Genomic DNA, 8,032 nt, shown 5'->3' on the forward strand with positions numbered 1-8,032 from the left:
TATAAGAGCTACTTGATGGTAGTCACGGAGGCAGCTTACCATGTTATTCTTAGGCACCGGTATAAACGAAGTCTTCTTGAAGTCGGTGGGTACCTCATACTGCCAAAGTGAGAGGTTAAAGATCTCAGTGAACACTCCAGTCAGTTGATCAGCACAGACCTTTAGTATCTGGCCAGGTACCCCTTCTGGGCCGGATGCTTTTCGTGGATTCACCCTCCTAAATGCTGCTTGCATGTTGGCTTCAGAAACTGAAAGCACAGGATCATCGGGAGCTGTGGGAATTTGTGATGTTTCCTCCATGCTTTGATGGTCAAAGTGAGCATGGAAGGCATTGAGCTCATCTGGAAGCGAAGCCCTTCTGTCGCCCATGTCACCTGATTTCTTTCTTTTTCAATCTTTTTATTAAGTTTCAAGATTAATAAACATAATAATAATAATAGTAATGATACATAGAGATTGGGATTACAATAATAACAGTTAACATGTACAGGCACGGATTCCAAGTAACAAATATAGTTTAACCTCCCAATCTCGTAGTAACTGACCATGAAAAAGATATTTTATAAAGAGAGAATAAAGAAACCCCCAAACTAAAAAAAACAAGTAAACTTAAAAAAAAAAGAAACAAATCTTGGGCTGACATATTACATCGGCTAAAATTATTTGTCGTTAACTCCGCTCCTCTATACATGAACAAAAAATTACAAGGATTTAGAAAGGGTTGACTTACATCATATGAAAATATTGAATAAATGGCCTCCAAGTTTCTTCAAATTTAACCGAAGGATCTATAGTACCACTCCTAATTTTTTCCAAGTTTAGGCATGCTATCGTTTGGGAAAACCATTGAAATGTAGTGGGGGGATTAGAATCTTTCATGTCACTTGATTTAACCTTATAAGAGGTGATAATATTCAAGCCCTGCCACAACTGTTGAGCATCCTTTGTTGATTCAAGTTTAGTCCGGAACTGCCACTTCGCCTGTGAAATGGCTTTCCAGAGATTGTACCTGGACCTCATGTGAATTTCTTGGTCACCAGACTTAAATGTGTCTGATCTGGCCCTCAACAGGTTGTGGGTCTCATGGTTCATTCAGGCCTTCCAGCTGGGGAAGACTCTGAATAATTTTGTGGGGACACATTCATCTATAACTGTTTTTATAAAGTAGTCCATGACAACCATTCAGATCCACAGGTGTGTCTTTGAACTCAGCCCAGTCCACTGACTCGAAGCAATCCCTTAGCCACTCCTCTGCCTCCTGCTACCACCTCTTTGTTATCCTAATCGCTGTAGCCTTCCTCTTTAGCCTCTGCCTGTATGCAGGCAAGAGGAGAGTAGCCAAGTGATCAGGTTTGGCAAAATGCAGTCTGGCCATTCCTTATCTTAGTATTACAGTGGTCTAGTATGTTGGGACCTCTGATGCTACAGATTATACACTGACGGTAATTGTACAGGGTTTTCTTCAAACAAGGCTGGTTAAAGTTCCTGACTATGATTTGAAATGTGTTAGGATGAACTGATTTTTGTTTGATGATGGCATCATGCAGTATTTCAAGCACTTGATTATAGTCGGCCGCTGGTGTTACATAAACTCCAATGAGGATCACTGGCGAGAACTCCCTAGGTAAATAGAAAGGATGGCATTTGACCATTAGGCGTGGTTCTTATTTCCATACAGCATAAAAGGAAGCCATTCAGTCCATCATATCTTTGCCAGCTACCAGAGCAGCTCCTTTTCCCCTTAACCTATTCTCCTCATATTCCCATCAATTCCCCCACAGGTTCTATCATTTACCCACACACCAGCAGAACATTTATTGGATCTAATTAACCCACCAACTCACAAATCTTTACAATGCCAGCAACTAGTGAAATTTATCTGTCAGAGAGAAAATGTGCAAACTCCACAGCGAGCCACACCTCGAGTGGTGGACTGGGTGCTGCAGGATTGGGAGTTTCAGGATTTTGACCTGTCAATGTATCTTCAAGTCCGTCTGATTTGTGACTTGGAAGGGAACCTGTAGGTGAAGGCGTTCCCAAGTCACCGTTGCCCATGTCCTTCTTGGTTGCAGAGGCTGAGGGTTTGGGAAGAGCTGTCAAGGTGGCATAAGTGAATAAATGCATTTTGTCGATGCTACTCTGCTTCAGTGATACAGGGAGTAAATGTCCAGGGCAGTTGATGAGGTGACAGTCAGGCAACCTGTTCTATTATTGATGATATCCAGCTTTTTGAGAGTTTGTGCAGCTGTACTCAATCAGGAAATTGAGAAATATTTCACTGCGCTTCTGAAATATACCTTGCAGATTGATTTAAAGGCCCAGGGGTGCAGGGATGTGAGCTACTGTGCGGTACCCATTTGTGGCTGATCTTGTTAAGATTCTGTGCAATAGTGATTCCCACGATGGTGAATCTGGCACAAGCAGCAGCAAAAGCATCCCCCTCCCCCTCACCTCCCCCTCCCCTCCCCTCCCTTCACTTGTTTCAGCAAAAGAATTAGCCACCCCTGCCACTGCCCATCACACCAGCAATAGCAAGCCCCCAGAGACCATTATCCAGAGTCCATCAAAAACTACTGTCCATCCCAACACTTCAACTTCTCAACAGGCCCTCTCTCTCACTAATGAGGGAGAGAGAGATATCACCACTGTCGCCAAAAGATAACTGTTTCAATGTTACAATCTGCAGTGTCACTCACTCCAGTTCCCCCAACCTGGAGCTCACAGACTGTCACATGCCATCGAAAGGGTGGGTGGCGGAGAGAGATAGAGATAGAGAGATAGGGGGGGGGAGAGGGAGATATTGCTCAAGCCTCTAACAACTGTGCCCATTGTCTTGATGTTTCAGTCTCCCGCGATGCTTCAGTTGGTGACATCAGTGAGGAATCGGGTTGTCTGCAGGGCTGCACACAAAGGTGCACAGCTTCCAAGCTGCTCCTGGAGATACTGAGGCGTAGGCCACTTGGTGAGTTCTGAAGAGTGAGAACCCTCCGCTCGTGAGGAATGTAGTTTGAGTGTAGCTGTAGATCATGGACTCTGACAGGACCCCAGCCACCTTGTAAAGGGAAAAGAGACATGAGAAAAGGAGGTTTAAGCTGCTCCATGGATGAACTGGAAGAAGCCTGGTGCCATCTTTAGCTCCGCCCACTCCAAACTTTTGTGACACAACTGTTACTCGTCGCTCATCAGCCTGAATGTTTTCTAGGCCTTGTGGCATGCAGGGAGGGACTGCGTCATTGGCTGCAGTGCTGTGAATTGAATTGAACATTTTGCTATCATCATGATCATCTTGACTTTGCATCTTATGACAGAAGGAAAATCATTGAGGGAGCAACTAAATACAGAAAGACGCTGATAATCGGGCACACACAGAACTTTTGTGATGCTGGATTTGGATGTTATTTTCATTGCATCTTTTTTCAGATGTTACACAAGATTAAAATTTCAGTTAATCAACCAAGTTGAAAGGGAGGGTAGGAACATTTGTCCTGATGATTGGAAAGGTGGATGGGACCTGGGATTCCAGTGAGTGGAAAGGAGCATGGATACATCACCTAGTGAACCAGATGCCAAACAACTCGGATAGCGGATTATCATTGTTTTACTGCATTGTCAACCTTGTATTGCTGAGGACACTGCCCTGAGGAACTTTCATAAAGTAGTCCTCAAAATTCTAAGTAAATTTATTATCGAAGTACATATATGTCACCATGTACAACCCTGAGATTCATTTCCTTGCGGGCATTTTTGGTAAATACAAAGAAACACAATAGAATAAATGAAAAACCACACACAAGACAAAAACGCCCCACTCTGCAAATACAAAAAGAAAAAAAACAAAGTAACAATAACATTAAAAAATAAATAAACAATAAATATCAGTAACATGAGATGAAGAGTCCTTGAAAGGAAGTCCATAGGTTGTGGGAACAGTTCAGTGTTGGGGTGAGTGAAATTCAGTGGTTAAACTCCTCTGGTCCGGGAGGGGTAATAACTGTTCCTCGACCTGGTGCTGCGGGACCTGAAGCTCCTGTTCCTTTTTCCTGATGGCAGCATGTCCTGGGTGGTGTTTCCACACTCGGCCATGATATAACAAGGTGGTATACTCTTCATCATGTATCTACAGAAGTTTGGTGAAGTTTTACATGACGTGCCTAATCTTCGCAAACTTCTAAGAAAGTAGAGGCATTGCCATCCCTTCTTTGCTTTGGCACTTACATGCTGAATGCAGGAGAGATCCCTTGAAATCATAAAGCTGAGAAATTTAACGTATTTGACCTCTGATCCACGGACGAAGACTGGCTCATTGACTCCTGTTTCCTCCTCTTGTATTCAGTCTGTGTCTGTAGTGAAGCTGGACAATTGATGCACATTACAACCACAACCAGCTTACTTTGCATGAGGCATAGCTCCAGTCACTGGAACGCTTTCCCTCTGAAGCCCAATGACTTGCCAAGTGTGATGGGCTCAGAGCAGATCTGGCAGCTCAGATTTAGACACCAATGAAGTGTCGCACTTGACGAAGTGTGGCCTCGAGGGGCAATTGTGTCATGTTGGTAACCAGTGACATCTTCTGTTCCCTCTGGCAGTATTTTGTTGATTACTTGTGCCCCAATTCTCCAGAGTTTAGCGACATTTATCAGGTACAGACGCCTTTAACAAAGCCAAATTTTATAACAGAAAATGCAAAGCATGTAATGATAGATGCACGTTTTTTAACAGAGGGTGGCATTTACCAGGAATGAACTGCTGGAGGAAGTGACAATAGACAATAGGTGCAGGAGTTGGCCATTTGGCCCTTCGAGCCAGCACCGCCATTCACTGCCTGCCATTCCGAAAGGGACCCATTAATCGCTACTCTTTGTTTCTGTCAGCCAGCCAATTTTCAATCCATGTCAGTACTCTGCCCCCAATACCATGTGCCCTAATTTTGCCCACTAATCTCCTATGTGGGACTTTATCAAAGGCTTTCTGAAAGTCCAGGTACACTACATCCACTGGCTCTCCCTTGTCCATTTTCATGGTTACATCCTCAAAAAATTCCAGAAGATTAGTCAGGCACGATTTCCCCTTCGTAAATCCATGCTGACTCGGACCAATCCTGTTACTACTATCCAGATGTGTCATAATTTCATCCTTTATAATTGACTCCAGCATCTTTCCCACCACTGACGTCAGGCTAACCGGTCTATAATTCCCTGTTTTCTCTCTTGCTCCCTTCTTGAAGAGAGGGACAACATTAGCCACCCTCCAATCCACAGGAACTGATCCTGAATCTATAGAACATTGGAAAATGATTACCAATGCGTCCACGATTTCTAAAGCCACCTCCTTAAGTACCCTGGGATGCAGACCATCAGGTCCCGGGGACTTATCAGCCTTCAGACCCAACAGCCTATCCAACACCATTTCCTGCCTAATATAAATTTCCTTCAATTCATCCATTACCCTAGGTCCTTTGGCCACTATTACATCTGGGAGATTGTTTGTGTCTTCCCTAGTGAAGACAGATCCAAAGTACCTGTTCAACTCATCTGCCATTTCCTTGTTCCCCATAATAAATTCACCCGCTTCTGTCTTCAAGGGCCCAATTTTGGTCTTAACTATTTTTTTCCTTTTCACATACCTAAAGAAGCTTTTACTATCCTCCTTTATATTCTTGGCTAGTTTACCTTCGTACCTCATTTTTTCTCCGCGTATTGCCTTTTCAGTTACCTTCTGTTGCTCCTTAAGAGATTCCCAATCCTCCGGCTTCCCACTCGTCTTTGCTATGTTATACTTCTTCTCTTTTATTTTTATACTGTCGATTACTTCCCTTGTCAGCCATGGTCGCCCCCTACTCCCCTTAGAATCTTTCTTCCTCTTTGGAATGAACTGATCCACCTTCCGCATTATTCCCAGAAACACTTGCCATGGTTGGGACAGGTACAATAACAACTTTTACAAGACATCTGGAGAGGTGCACGTATTGGTAAGGTTTAAGTTATGGGCCAAACTGGACTAGTTAGGCCGAAGAGCCTGCCTTCTTGCTGTATGACTGTAATAAAGCAGGAAAATAGGATTTATAGTCTGGAGATTGCTTTATCTGCTCTGAGAAGATTCCGGGAAGCGAGCCTGTACTTGGACAGCATCGATGCGAAGAAACTTCAAGACGGGGCGCGAGCTTGCGTCCAACTCCATTTCGCCATTTAAAGCGCCCGTTAATCACTGATTAACACGTTGAGGAAGATGCGAATGCAGAAGGTGAGCGACAGTTGTCGCACCAACTGCCTGCCCTTTGATTGCTGCCGGAGAAGGAGCCAGTGAGCAGCCCATCACTGTGTGACAGTTTGGTGGGTCTCCCTGCCTCGTGTGCTGTTCCTCTGTTTCGATGAGTGCCGGTGATATCATAGGATGGTATCGTGTTTCTGCGTTTCCTAACTGCGGACTTTTTCAGACTGATGATTTTTATATTGTGTTTTTTTAATCGCCTGTGGCTTTTCTGTTTTGTTGTGCGAGGAGAGGGTGTTTGGGGTTGATGTTCTCTGAGTTTTTTGCGTGGGGGAGTGATGGTTTTCTGGGGGTCGATGTCCCTGTTCAATTTTGTGTGAGGAGGAGGGTTTTGGGGGTTGATGATCGGGACGCTCTTCTTTTGTGTTTGACATTTCTCTCTGAATGACTTTCATGTTCTTTCTTTGTTTCATGGCTATCTGGAGAAATACAATTTTCAGAGTTGTATACGAATGCCTTGTGACGATATCCTGAGTTATTCATTATGGAAAGAGAGAGAGAGAGCATACAGCTGTACAGCATAAACAACTTGTTATTGAGAGAGAGAGGTGAAGACTGCTCACAGTTTATTTGGGATTTCTGCAAGGACACTGCCAGCTTCTGAGTTCCTACAGAGAAGGGAGGAGCCACTTGATGGACAGCTGGTGTTCAGCACAACAGTATTTAAGCCAGCGTAATTGCTTGTTTCACAGGACACGCAGACACACTAAGGTGTGGTTAAGTTACCATTATCCTGTTCAGGTGCCCACGAGTGTGGGACTGAGGATCGATTGTGAGGGATCGATCTGTGATTATTAGTGCGTGAAAGAGTGACCCTGTGGAGTCTACCAGTGTGTCTAACCTTTGCCTGGGTTGGTAGACTATCACTTGAAGATGGTGCTCTTAAGTTGGTCAAGTTTGGCTAACTTGGAAGTTTCGGAGGACAACAGGAAGAATTGACGGCATCGGCTTACTCTTACAACCACAGCTCCTCTTTCTCTCCATCACTACTCAACTCAGTACCATGAACTGAACTGAACTTTACTCATCATCGTAAGACTGTACTCATTCACTCCCTAGGCTTGACGAAGCTTGGTTTTTATATTTCAACACTTATATATGCATGAACTTTGCTAACCTGTTTGATATATCTCCACCGTCACCATCTCTGACTGTGGTGTCTGAAAAGAGGATGCTGTCTTGATTGCCATCTTGGACAATGTCTCCCATCCACTACGTAATGTACTGGTTGGGCACAGGAGTACATTCAGCCAGAGACTCATTCCACCGAGAGATGCAACACAGAGCGTCATAGGAAGTCATTCCTGCCTGCGGCCATCAAACTTTACAACTCCTCCTTTGCAGGGTCAGACACCCTGAGCCAACAGGCTGGTCCTGGACTTATTTCCTGGCATAATTTACATATTATTATTTAATTATTTATGGTTTTATTTTGCTATATTTATACTCTATTCTTGGTTGGTGCAACTGCAACGGAATCCAATTTCCCTCGGGATCAATAAAGTATGACTATGACTATATCTGCATTTATATCACGGTATTGCGAGGTTACTAATAAACGAGCATTAGTTAACAGCAATATCAGACTCTAAGGTGTGTTCCATTTCTGCTAGTTCTTTAACCCGTCACATGTGAGCTTTGATAGTAAATGAACCTTTGAACCTGTTGGATATGGTTAGCACTTCACCCAACCGCCGAATGAAGAGGCCACGTGACTCGGCGATCGGGGCCGGACCGTCCTCAATGACGTCACCCCGCGGAGGCG

The sequence above is a fragment of the Mobula birostris genome, chromosome 26 (genome assembly GCF_030028105.1).
Source record: "Mobula birostris isolate sMobBir1 chromosome 26, sMobBir1.hap1, whole genome shotgun sequence".
In the NCBI taxonomy this organism is placed as follows: domain Eukaryota; kingdom Metazoa; phylum Chordata; class Chondrichthyes; order Myliobatiformes; family Myliobatidae; genus Mobula; species Mobula birostris.